The sequence below is a fragment of the Heptranchias perlo genome, unplaced genomic scaffold (assembly GCF_035084215.1).
Source record: "Heptranchias perlo isolate sHepPer1 unplaced genomic scaffold, sHepPer1.hap1 HAP1_SCAFFOLD_52, whole genome shotgun sequence".
NCBI lineage: Eukaryota > Metazoa > Chordata > Chondrichthyes > Hexanchiformes > Hexanchidae > Heptranchias > Heptranchias perlo.
In genome coordinates, this window is record NW_027139537.1 from 6,954,092 (window position 1) to 6,969,274 (window position 15,183).

Here is a 15,183-nt window from a genome sequence, read left to right on the forward strand (position 1 = left end):
ACAGAGGCATCCTCTCTCACACACACTCACTGATACACATAGGCATCCTCTCTCACACACACTCACTGAAATACAGAGGCATCCTCTCTCTCTCACACACTCACTGATACACAGAGGCATCCTCTCTCTCACACTCACTCACTGATATACAGGGGCATCCTCTCTCTCACACTCACTCACTGATATACAGGGGCATCCTCTCTCTCACACACACTCACTGATCTTCAGAGCCATCCTCTCTCTCACACACTCACTCACTGATATACAGGGGCATCCTCTCTCACACACACACTCACTGATCTTCAGAGGCATCCTCTCTCTCACACACTCACTCACTGATCTTCAGAGGCATCCGCTCTCTCACACACACTCACTGATATACAGGGGCATCCTCTCTCACACACACACTCACTGATCTTCAGAGGCATCCTCTCTCTCACACACTCACTCACTGATCTTCAGAGGCATCCGCTCTCTCACACACACTCACTGATATTCAGAGGCATCCTCTCTCTCTCACACTCACTGATATACAGAGGCATCCTCTCTCTCTCACACACTCACTGATATACAGAGGCATCCTCTCGCTCACACACACTGATGTACAGAGGCATCCTCTCTCTCTCACACTCACTGATATTCAGAGGCATCCTCTCTCACACACACACTCACTGATATACAGGGGCATCCTCTCTCTCACACACTCACTGATATACAGGGGCATCCTCTCTCTCACACACACTCACTGATATGCAGAGGCATCCTCTCTCTCTCACACACTCACTGATATACAGAGGCATCCTCTCTCTCACACACTCACTGATACACAGAGGCATCCTTTCTCTCTCACACACACTCACTGATACACAGAGGCATCCTCTCTCACACACACTCACTGAAATACAGAGGCATCCTCTCTCTCTCACACACTCACTGATACACAGAGGCATCCTCTCTCTCACACACACTTACTGAAATACAGAGGCATCCTCTCTCACACACACTCACTGAAATACAGAGGCATCCTCTCTCTCACACACTCACTGAAATACAGAGGCATCCTCTCTCTCACACACTCAGAATCACTGACTCATATACAGGGGCATCCTCTCTCACACACACTCACTGAAATACAGAGGCATCCTCTCTCACACACACTCACTGAAATACAGGGGCATCCTCTCTCTCACACACTCACTGAAATACAGAGGCATCCTCTCTCTCACACACTCACTGAAAGACAGAGGCATCCTCTCTCACACACTCACTGATATACAGGGGCATCCTCTCTCTCTCACTCACTGATGTACAGAGGCATCCTCTCTCACACACTCACTGAAATACAGGGGCATCCTCTCTCTCTCACTCACTGATGTACAGAGGCATCCTCTCTCACACACTCTCTGAAATATAGGGGCATCCTCTCTCTCTCACTCACTGATATACAGAGGCATCCTCTCTCACACACTCACTGATATACAGAGGCATCCTCTCTCTGACACTCACTGCTACAAAGAGGCATCCTCTCTCTCACACACTCACTGATATACAGAGGCATCCTCTCTCTCACACACTCACTGATACACAGAGGCATCCTCTCTCTCACACACTCACTGAAATACAGAGGCATCCTCTCTCTCTCACACACTCACTGAAATACAGGGGCATCCTCTCTCTCACACACTCACTGAAATGCAGGGGCATCCTCTCTCTCTCACTCACTGATATACAGAGGCATCCTCTCTCACACACTCACTGATATACAGAGGCATCCTCTCTCACACACTCACTGATATACAGAGGCATCCTCTCTCTCACACACTCACTGAAATAAAGGGGCATCCTCTCTCACACTCACTGATATACAGAGGCATCCTCTCTCTCACACACTCACTGATATACAGAGGCATCCTCTCTCTCTCACACACTCACTGATATGCAGAGGCATCCTCTCTCACACACACACTGATATACAGAGGCACTCACTCTCTCTCACACACTCACTGATATGCAGGGGCATCCTCTCTCTCACACACACTCACTGATGCACAGGGGCATCCTCTCTCTCACACTCACTCACTGATATGCAGGGGCATCTTCTCTCTCACACACACTCACTGATATACAGAGGCATCCTCTCTCTCACACACTCACTCACTGATATACCGGGACATCCTCTCTCTCTCTCTCACACACTCACTGATGTGCAGATGCGGACTCTTTCTCTCTCACACACTCACTGAAATACAGAGGCATCCTCTCTCACACACACACACACACACTCACTGATATACAGAGGCATCCTCTCTCTCTTTCTCACTCACTGATATACAGAGGCATCCTCTCTCTCTCTCTCTCTCGCTCACTGATGTACAGAGGCATCCTCTCTCTCACTCACTCACTGATACATACAGGGGCATCCTCTCTCACACACTCACTCACTGATACACAGGGGCATCCTCTCTCACACACTCACTGATATACAGGGGCATCCTCTCTCTCACACACACTCACTGATATACAGAGGCATCCTCCCTCTCTCACACTCACTGATATACAGAGGCATCCTCTCTCTCACACTGATATGGAGGCATCCTCTCTCACACACTCACTGATACACAGAGGCATCCTCTCTCTCACACACTCACTGATGTACAGGGGCATCCTCTCTCTCACACACTCACTGATATACAGAGGCATCCTCTCTCTCACACTGATATGGAGGCATCCTCTCTCACACACTCACTGATACACAGAGGCATCCTCTCTCTCACACACTCACTGATGTACAGGGGCATCCTCTCTCTCACACACACTCACTGATCTTCAGAGCCATCCTCTCTCTCACACACTCACTCACTGATATACAGAGGCATCCTCTCTCACACACACACTCACTGATCTTCAGAGGCATCCTCTCTCTCACACACTCACTCACTGATCTTCAGAGGCATCCGCTCTCTCACACACACTCACTGATATTCAGAGGCATCCTCTGTCTCTCACACTCACTGATATACAGAGGCATCCTCTCTCTCTCACACACTCACTGATATACAGAGGCATCCTCTCGCTCACACACACTGATGTACAGAGGCATCCTCTCTCTCTCACACTCACTGATATTCAGAGGCATCCTCTCTCACACACACACTCACTGATATACAGGGGCATCCTCTCTCTCACACACTCAATGATATACAGGGGCATCCTCTCGCTCACACACACTCACTGATACACAGGTGCATCCTCTCTTTCACACACTCACTGATATACAGAGGCATCCTCTCTCTCTCACACACTCACTGATATGCAGGGGCATCCTCTCTCTCTCACACTCACTGATATACAGGGGCATCGTCTCTCTCACACTCACTCACTGATATACAGGGGCATCCTCTCTCTCACACTCACTCACTGATATACAGGGGCATCCTCTCTCTCACACACACTCACTGATATACAGGGGCATCCTCTCTCTCACACACACACACACTGCGATACAGAGGCATCCTCTCGCTCACACACACTCACTGATACACAGGGGCATCCTCTCTCTCTCACACACTCACTGATATACAGAGGCATCCTCTCGCTCACACACACTCACTGATACACAGGGGCATCCTCTCTTTCACACACTCACTGACATGCAGAGGCTTCCTCTCTCTCAAACACACACTGATATCCAGGGGCATCCTCTCTTTCACACACTCACTGATATACAGAGGCATCCTCTCTCTCACACTCACTCACTGATATACAGGGGCATCCTCTCTCTCACACTCACTCACTGATATACAGGGGCATCCTCTCTCTCACACACACTCACTGATATACAGGGGCATCCTCTCGCTCACACACACTCACTGATGTGCAGAGGCATCCTCTCTCTGACACACACACACACTCACTGATATCCAGGGGCATCCTCTCTCACACACTCACTGAAATACAGAGGCATTCTCTCTCACACACACACATACAACACACACACACACTCACTGATACACAGAGGCATCCTCTCTCTCTCACACACTCACTGATACACAGGGGCATCCTCTCTCTCACACGTTCACTGATACACAGAGGCATCCTCTCTCTCACACACACTCACTGATATACAGGGGCATCATCTCTCTCACACGTTCACTGATACACAGAGGCATCCTCTCTCTCACACACTCACTGATAGACAGAGGCATCCTCTCTCTCTCACACACAATCACTGATATACAGAGGCATCCTCTCTCACACACACACTGATATACAGAGGCACTCTCTCTCACACACTCACTGATGCACAGGGGCATCCTCTCTCTCACACTCACTCACTGATATGCAGGGGCGTCCTCTCTCTCACACACACTCACTGATATACAGAGGCATCCTCTCCCTCACACACACTCACTGATATACAGAGGCATCCTCTCTCTCACACACTCACTCACTGATATACCGGGATATCCTCTCTCTCTCTCACACACTCACTGATGTACAGAGGCGTACTCTCTCTCTCTCACACACTCACTGACACACAGAGGCATCCTCTCTCTCTCTCTCACACACACACACACACACACACACACACACACACTGATATGCAGAGGCATCCTCTCTCACACACACACTCACTGAAATAAAGAGGCATCCTCTCTCACACACACACACACACACACACACACACTCACTGATATACAGAGGCATCCTCTCTCTCTCTCTCACACACACACACACACTGATATACAGAGGCATCCTCTCTCTCTCACACACTCACTGAAATACAGAGGCATCCTCTCTCACACACACACACACACTCACTGATATACAGAGGCATCCTCTCTCTCTCACACACACACACACACACACACACACTGATATACAGAGGCATCCTCTCTCTCTCCCTCTCGCTCACTGATGTACAGAGGCATCCTCTCTCTCACTCACTCACTGATACATACAGGGGCATCCTCTCTCACACACTCACTCACTGATATACAGGGGCATCCTCTCTCACACACTCACTGATATACAGGGGCATCCTCTCTCTCACACACACTCACTGATATGCAGAGGCATCCTCTCTCTCTCACACACTCACTGATATACAGAGGCATCCTCCCTCTCTCACACTCACTGATATACAGAGGCATCCTCTCTCTCACACTGATATGGAGGCATCCTCTCTCACACACTCACTGATACACAGAGGCATCCTCTCTCTCACACACTCACTGATGTACAGGGGCATCCTCTCTCTCACACACACTCACTGATCTTCAGAGCCATCCTCTCTCTCACACACTCACTCACTGATATACAGGGGCATCCTCTCTCACACACACACTCACTGATCTTCAGAGGCATCCTCTCTCTCACACACTCACTCACTGATCTTCAGAGGCATCCGCTCTCTCACACACACTCACTGATATTCAGAGGCATCCTCTCTCTCTCACACTCACTGATATACAGAGGCATCCTCTCTCTCTCACACACTCACTGATATACAGAGGCATCCTCTCGCTCACACACACTGATGTACAGAGGCATCCTCTCTCTCTCACACTCACTCATATTCAGAGGCATCCTCTCTCACACACACACTCACTGATATACAGGGGCATCCTCTCTCTCACACACTCACTGATATACAGGGGCATCCACTCTCTCACACTCACTCACTGATATGCAGGGGCATCCTCTCTCTCTCACACTCACTGATATACAGGGGCATCCTCTCTCTCACACTCACTCACTGATATACAGGGGCATCCTCTCTCTCACACTCACTCACTGATATACAGGGACATCCTCTCTCTCACACACACTCACTGATACACAGGGGCATCCTCTCTCTCTCACACACTCACTGATATACAGAGGCATCCTCTCGCTCACACACACTCACTGATACACAGGGGCATCCTCTCTTTCACACACTCACTGATATGCAGAGGCTTCCTCTCTCTCAAACACACACTGATATCCAGGGGCATCCTCTCTTTCACACACTCACTGATATACAGAGGCATCCTCTCTCTCACACTCACTCACTGATATACAGGGGCATCCTCTCTCTCACACTCACTCACTGATATACAGGGGCATCCTCTCGCTCACACACACTCACTGATACACAGGGGCGTCCTCTCTCTCACACTCACTCACTGATGTGCAGGGGCATCCTCTCTCTGACACACACACACTCACTGATATCCAGGGGCATCCTCTCTCACACACTCACTGAAATACAGAGGCATTCTCTCTCACACACACACATACAACACACACACACACACACTCACTGATACACAGGGGCATCCTCTCTCTCACACGTTCACTGATACACAGAGGCATCCACTCTCTCACACACTCACTGATACACAGAGGCATCCGCTCTCTCACACACACTCACTGATATACAGGGGCATCATCTCTCTCACACGTTCACTGATACACAGAGGCATCCTCTCTCTCACACACTCACTGATAGACAGAGGCATCCTCTCTCTCTCACACACACTCACTGATATACAGAGGCATCCTCTCTCACACACACACTGATATACAGAGGCACTCTCTCTCACACACTCACTGATGCACAGGGGCATCCTCTCTCTCACACTCACTCACTGATATGCAGGGGCATCCTCTCCCTCACACACACTCACTGATATACAGAGGCATCCTCTCTCTCACACACTCACTCACTGATATACCGGGATATCCTCTCTCTCTCTCACACACTCACTGATGTACAGAGGCGCACTCTCTCTCTCTCACACACTCACTGACATGCAGAGGCATCCTCTCTCTCTCTCTCACACACACACACACACACACTGATATGCAGAGGCATCCTCTCTCACACACACACTCACTGAAATACAGAGGCATCCTCTCTCTCACACACACACACACACACACTCACTGATATACAGAGGCATCCTCTCTCTCTCTCACACACACACACACACACACACACACACATTGATATACAGAGGCATCCTCTCTCACACACACACACACTCACTGATATACAGAGGCATCCTCTGTCTCTCTCTCACACACACACACACACACACACACTGATATACAGAGGCATCCTCTCTCTCTCACACACACACACACACACACACACACTGATATACAGAGGCATCCTCTCTCTCTCTCACACACTCACTGATATACAGAGGCATCCTCTCTCTCACTCACTGATATACAGGGGCATCCTCTCTCTCACTCACTGATATACAGAGGCATACTCTCTCTCTCTCTCACTCACTGACATACAGGGGCATCCTCTCTCACACACTCACTGATATACAGAGGCATCCTCTCTCTCACACACTCACTCACTGATATACAGGGGCATCTTCTCTCTCTCACGCACTCACTGATATACAGAGGCATTCTCTCCCTCACACACTCACAGATATACAGAGGCATCCTCGCTCACACACACTGATATATAGGGGCATCCTCTCTCTCTCACACTCACTGATATTCAGAGGCATCCTCTCTCTCTCACACACTCACTGATATTCAGAGGCATCCTCTCTCTCTCACACTCACTGACATTCAGAGGCATCCTCTCTCACACACACACACTCACTGATATACAGGGGCATCCTCTCTCTCACACGTTCACTGATACACAGAGGCATCCACTCTCTCACACACTCACTGATACACAGAGGCATCCTCTCTCTCACACACACTCACTGATATACAGGGGCATCATCTCTCTCACACGTTCACTGATACACAGAGGCATCCTCTCTCTCACACACTCACTGATAGACAGAGGCATCCTCTCTCTCTCACACACACTCACTGATATACAGAGGCATCCTCTCTCACACACACACTGATATACAGAGGCACTCTCTCTCACACACTCACTGATGCACAGGGGCATCCTCTCTCTCACACTCACTCACTGATATGCAGGGGCATCCTCTCCCTCACACACACTCACTGATATACAGAGGCATCCTCTCTCTCACACACTCACTCACTGATATACCGGGATATCCTCTCTCTCTCTCACACACTCACTGATGTACAGAGGCGTACTCTCTCTCTCTCACACACTCACTGACATACAGAGGCATCCTCTCTCTCTCTCTCACACACACACACACACACACTGATATGCAGAGGCATCCTCTCTCACACACACACTCACTGAAATACAGAGGCATCCTCTCTCACACACACACACACACACACACTCACTGATATACAGAGGCATCCTCTCTCTCTCTCACACACACACACACACACACACACACACATTGATATACAGAGGCATCCTCTCTCACACACACACACACTCACTGATATACAGAGGCATCCTCTGTCTCTCTCTCACACACACACACACACACACACACACACACACTGATATACAGAGGCATCCTCTCTCTCTCACACACACACACACACACACACACACACACACACTGATATACAGAGGCATCCTCTCTCTCTCTCACACACTCACTGATATACAGAGGCATCCTCTCTCTCACTCACTGATATACAGGGGCATCCTCTCTCTCACTCACTGATATACAGAGGCATACTCTCTCTCTCTCTCACTCACTGACATACAGGGGCATCCTCTCTCACACACTCACTGATATACAGAGGCATCCTCTCTCTCACACACTCACTCACTGATATACAGGGGCATCTTCTCTCTCTCACGCACTCACTGATATACAGAGGCATTCTCTCTCTCACACACTCACAGATATACAGAGGCATCCTCGCTCACACACACTGATATATAGGGGCATCCTCTCTCTCTCACACTCACTGATATTCAGAGGCATCCTCTCTCTCTCACACACTCACTGATATTCAGAGGCATCCTCTCTCTCTCACACTCACTGACATTCAGAGGCATCCTCTCTCACACACACACACTCACTGATATACAGGGGCATCCTCTCTCTCACACTCACTCACTGATATACAGAGGCATCTTCTCTCACACACTCACTCACTGATATACAGAGGCATCCTCTCTCTCACACACTCACTGATATACAGAGGCGTCCTCTCACACACACACTCACTGATGTACAGGGACATCCTCTCTTTCTCTCACACACTCACTGATATACAGAGGCATCCTCTCTCACACATTCACTGATGTACAGAGGCATCCTCTCTCACACACACACACACTCACTGATATACAGCGGCATCCTCTCTCTCACACACTCGCTGATATACGGGGTCATCGTCTCTCTCACACATTCACTGATGGACAGAGACATCCTCGCTCACACATTCACTGATGGACAGAGACATCCTCTCTCTCTCACACACTCACTGATATACAGAGGCATCCTCTCCCTCACATTCACTGATATACAGAGGCATCCTCTCTCTCACTCACTGATATACAGGGGCATCCTCTCTCTCACTCACTGATATACAGAGGCATACTCTCTCTCTCTCTCACTCACTGACATACAGGGGCATCCTCTCTCACACACTCACTGATATACAGAGGCATCCTCTCTCTCACACACTCACTCACTGATATACAGGGGCATCTTCTCTCTCTCACGCACTCACTGATATACAGAGGCATTCTCTCTCTCACACACTCACAGATATACAGAGGCATCCTCGCTCACACACACTGATATATAGGGGCATCCTCTCTCTCTCACACTCACTGATATTCAGAGGCATCCTCTCTCTCTCACACACTCACTGATATTCAGAGGCATCCTCTCTCTCTCACACTCACTGACATTCAGAGGCATCCTCTCTCACACACACACACTCACTGATATACAGGGGCATCCTCTCTCTCACACTCACTCACTGATATACAGAGGCATCTTCTCTCACACACTCACTCACTGATATACAGAGGCATCCTCTCTCTCACACACTCACTGATATACAGAGGCGTCCTCTCACACACACACTCACTGATGTACAGGGACATCCTCTCTTTCTCTCACACACTCACTGATATACAGAGGCATCCTCTCTCACACATTCACTGATGTACAGAGGCATCCTCTCTCACACACACACACACTCACTGATATACAGCGGCATCCTCTCTCTCACACACTCGCTGATATACGGGGTCATCGTCTCTCTCACACATTCACTGATGGACAGAGACATCCTCGCTCACACATTCACTGATGGACAGAGACATCCTCTCTCTCTCACACACTCACTGATATACAGAGGCATCCTCTCCCTCACATTCACTGATATACAGAGGCATCCTCTCCCTCACATTCACTGATGGACAGAGACATCCTCTCTCTCACATTCACTGATGGACAGAGACATCCTCTCTCTCACATTCACTGATGGACAGAGACATCCTCTCTCTCACATTCACTGATGGACAGAGACATCCTCGCTCACACATTCACTGATGGACAGAGACATCCTCTCTCTCACTCACACATTCACTGATGGACAGAGACATCCTCTCTCTCACATTCACTGATGGACAGAGACATCCTCGCTCACACATTCACTGATGGACAGAGACATCCTCTCTCTCACATTCACTGATGGACAGAGACATCCTCGCTCACACATTCACTGATGGACAGAGACATCCTCGCTCACACATTCACTGATGGACAGAGACATCCTCTCTCTCACTCACACATTCACTGACAGACCCAAGCACGCACAATCGGTCAGAGGACCTGTACCCTACACCGTTGGATAGAATCTGCTGAAAAGGGAAACCTCCCCCTCCCGGCCCCCCTATTTGCAGTACGTGGTTACTGAGATGTCGGTTCGCCTCTAACTGTTGTAAGATGTCCATTCCCAGAATCCGCTCCTCGTTCTTGGGACCTACCCAGAGCGTGTCCCACCAGGTTCGTCCTCCAGGAGAGAGCTGTAGGGGGATTGGGATGCTCCGGCGAAGGACGACGTTCTCCCCACTAACCCCGCTGATATGTAGTTTTTTGATTCCGGTCGGAAAATCTGAGTCGGTTATTGACACCGAGGCTCTCGTGTCTAAAAGAGCAAAATACTGCCGGCCTCCTAACAGTCCGTTTATACATGGGTGGGTGGCCCCCGGTCCTCCAACGGAGGAGACCGGGGTGTCCTATCCGTGATGAGGGGAATATGGGAGGAGGAGAGCCCGCAGTCCCTTCAATTCCCTGTCGGATAAGCCCCCTTTTGGTGGTCTCTGCGACCCCTGAGTGGTCCCCCGGGGCCCCTGTCCTTCCCTTCCCCATTTGCTGCCCCTCCAGCTGGGTTTACTCGGACAGGGGCCATGGCTTTCACCTCCCCATTTCCAGGTTGTACCGGTGCCGAAGGGCAGATACGGTTGTGTTCGGCGGGGGGGCACTCGGGCTGCGGTGTTTTGTGCTGCTGCTGAACCTCCATTGTCTTTACAATCCTCATCCCCCCCAATCCTTTAAATCCTCTAACTCCTCCATTGCTGGCACTTCCAGATCCAAAAGAGTGCTGACTCGAGCTTTAGCCTCCTGTACAGGTCTCAAAAGGTCCTGTAGAGGAGACGGCCTCCCCCATTTGTCCACGATTAAAGGTCCTGTCTGATCTGCCCAACTAGCGAGCAGAACGGTACCATAATGAACTTGTTTAGAAGCCTTTTGCCCTGCCCACCACTTTATTTGATCAGCTGCTGGACTCGTCTCCTTCCATCCGTTCCTGATCATTTCACTTTGATATTTTAAAGTAGCCTCTTCGACTCGTTTTACAACAGCAACACTGGTGGGCATAGGCGGGACATCCGGAGGAAGGGGTTTCCCCTCGTTACTCATGTCAATCATTATGTATATCCTTATGCTCTATCTTTCCTTTAATTTATTTGACTCTAATCTTATACTTTAATCGGCACAAACGGATCACCTTATACTCTAATTTATACACACTCACTAGTCATGGGATCACAATCCTGTGATGGTTGTAGTTCCCGACGCCGACTTAATCCTGGCCGTCACGTGGGACTACGTCCTCTTAATTCAGGCTCAGGCTCGGTGTTTGAGATAAACCACCACCCTTGTCCATGTAGATCACCATGTGACTCTCAAAATCCAATCTTATACTGTATCGGAATAACAGCATAAACTTGTACTATAAGTAAACAAACACTTATACTCTATCTTATGTACCTACAGGTCTAGTCAATTCCATCAATCCGTGGTCTCCGTGAGGAATTTTACGGCATGGATAATTTTAATACTGTGGCAAGTGCCATTGCCAATCCTGTCTCCAATGATGAGCCGAGCCCCTACCATAGGTACCGGCCTCACCCTCGAGGGCTTTATGCAGGGGCACCCCCTGTCTCGAGCACAGGGCTAACCTGTCTCACGATACTACCACGTCCCCTCCAATACAGGATCCGTTAGCCTACCTGCAGCGCAGTATCCCACTTCTGACACCAACTGTTAGACTCGAATTTTTGGAGCAAAACCAGACGGAGACGGAACTGCTGACCAAGTTAAAGTTTATTCGAAAGCTTTGCACACAAAGGGAAAGTGGTAAGCTTCCTGAAGCTCGCACCAAACTCTCAAAGGAACATCAGCACTACAAGCATGTTTATACCTTTCAATAAGCAACATCCTCCTGCTGTGAAAGGTGAGGGTACATGTTTACGTAACTACAGTGGGTTTCACAGGGTGGTATCGTCTGCCACTCACTTGTCAGGGGCTACCTTGGGTCATCCCATGACATTAAACATCTCACATTCCTGAGAGGGACCCTTATCAATAAACACAAAAGTCCCAGACATTGAAACTACACGAGGGTCTTCCCAAACCCTTGATCCGCTCATCCCTCTCTCCCTTTTGTGCTGGGGTGACCTTGGAGATATGCACCGCTCCTCCCTTAATCATCCGAAGTAAGCTGGTTAGGATAAACAATGTCAGCCTCGGCCTTGTTAAACATTCCTTAATGTGTTCTGGAGATAAGCGAGGTGGTGGTCATAAATCCAACAAACCTGCCTTTGTCAGCTTTTACAGTGTGGGTTACGAACTGCTCCCATAATGGTCCAGTATCCCATCATGCTTTGCTGCTACCTAAATGCTGCATGTGCGATTTAACTACTTATGTATTTGGGGATAGGAGTGGCTAATCATTCTTTTATATATATATATATATATATATATATATAGTTAGGTGAGGGGAGGCTGGAGGTTTTGGATTTCTGTTCACAAGCCTACTTTTACAGTGGGTAGAGTCCATGATAGGTGAGACTGCACATGGGATGTGGGAGGAGGTTAATCGGTGGGTAGAGTCCATGATAGGGGAGAGTGTACATGGATGGTGGGAGGAATTTAAAGGGATGAGTCGAGTCCCTGATAGAGTATTGCATAGAATGTACAGCACAGAAACAGTCCATTCAGCCCAACAGGTCAATGCCGGTGTTTAAGCTACTCACAAGCCTCCCCCTGCCCTATTTCATCTAACCTTATCAGCATATCCTTCTATTTCTTTCTCCTTCATGTGTTTATCTAAATTCCCATTAAATCCATCTATGCTATTCACCTCAAAAACTCCTCATGATAGCGAGTTGCATATTCTAACCACTCTCTGAGTAAAGAAGTTTCTCCTGAATTTCCTTTTGGATTTATTAGTGATTATATTTTATTTGTGGCCCCTAGCTCTTGTCTCCCTGCAAGTGGGAACATCTTTTCTAATTCCACCCTAATAAACGCTTTCCTAATCTTAAAAACCTATATCAAGTCTCCCCTCAGTCTTCTCTTTTCTCGAAAAAAATGCTCTAGCTTGCTCAATCTTTCCTGATAATTATCAGCTCTCAGTTGTGGCATCATCCTCGTCAATCTTTTTTGCAACTTGTCCAGTGCCTCTCTTTATTTTTTATAATATGAAGACCGGAACTGTAGAGTGTACATGGGATGTGGAAGGAGATTAAATAGGTGGGTAGATTCCATGATAGAGGAGAGTGTACATGGGCTCTGGGAGGAGATTAAATGGGTGGGGAGAGTCCATGATAGGGGAGAGTGTACATGGGCTGTGGGAGGAGATTAAATGGGTGGGGAGAGTCCATGATAGGGGAGAGTGTACATGGGCTGTGGGAGGAGATTAAATGGGTGGGGAGAGTCCATGATAGGGGAGAGTGTACATGGGCTGTGGGAGGAGATTAAATGGGTGGGGAGAGTCTATGATAGGGGAGAGTGTACATGGGCTGTGGGAGGAGATTAAATGGGTGGGGAGAGTCTATGATAGGGGAGAGTGTACATGGGCTGTGGGAGGAGATTAAATGGGTGGGGAGAGTCTATGATAGGGGAGAGTGCACATGGGCTGTGGGAGGAGATTAAATGGGTGGCGAGAGTCTATGATAGGGGAGAGTGTACATGGGCTGTGGGAGGAGATTAAATGGGTGGGGAGAGTCTATGATAGGGGAGAGTGTACATGGGCTGTGGGAGGAGATTAAATGGGTGGGGAGAGTCTATGATAGGGGAGAGTGTACATGGGCTGTGGGAGGAGATTAAATGGGTGGGGAGAGTCTATGATAGGGGAGAGTGCACATGGGCTGTGGGAGGAGATTAAATGGGTGGGGAGAGTCTATGATAGGGGAGAGTGCACATTGGCTGTGGGAGGAGATTAAATGGGTGGGTAGAATTCATGATGGGGGAGAGTGTTCATAGTCTTCCAGAACCCATTTGGCCGCAGAGAACTCCCCTGAGCTTCGTCCAATTCGATTTCATCCTGCAACCCACTCCCAGGTATCCGTTATGCTATTTATAACCACCCTCCCCTCCCCCCCACGTCCCCCCACCAAACAGCTCGATTAGATTCCAGCCTCTAACTCACTCCCGGGTATCCATTCTACATATAACCCCGCCCCCCGAACACCTCGATAAGATTCCAGCCTGTAACTCCCGCCCGAGTATCCGTTATTCTATATATAAACCATCTGAACCCCTCGATTAGATTCCAGCCTGTAACTCACTCCTGGATACCTGCTCTTCTATATATAAACGGCCGAGGCCCTCGATTAGATTCCAGTCTGGAACTCACTCCCTGTTTTCAGTTATTCTATATTTAAACTTTCTGGGGCTCAGTTCCACACCGGGTGAGATCAGTTAACTGAGCGAAGAAAGTCTGTTGTCAGGAGCATCTTAATGGAGGAAAGGGAGAGGTTGTATAGATTTAGGGATGGAATTCCAGAGCTTA

At 48.8% G+C, this 15,183-nt stretch overlaps 1 long non-coding RNA gene across 1 annotated transcript in view; it reads left to right on the forward strand.

Moving 5' to 3' along the window:
- The window catches only part of LOC137314559 (uncharacterized), a 43,738-nt gene extending 30,021 nt beyond the window's left edge, over nucleotides 1-13,717 (forward strand). Inside the window, exon 2 of the long non-coding RNA XR_010961225.1 lies at nucleotides 12,162-13,717. This is a non-coding gene — a long non-coding RNA (uncharacterized lncRNA). The remainder of the gene's footprint in view (nucleotides 1-12,161) is intronic.
- Nucleotides 13,718-15,183: the final 1,466 nt, after the last annotated feature.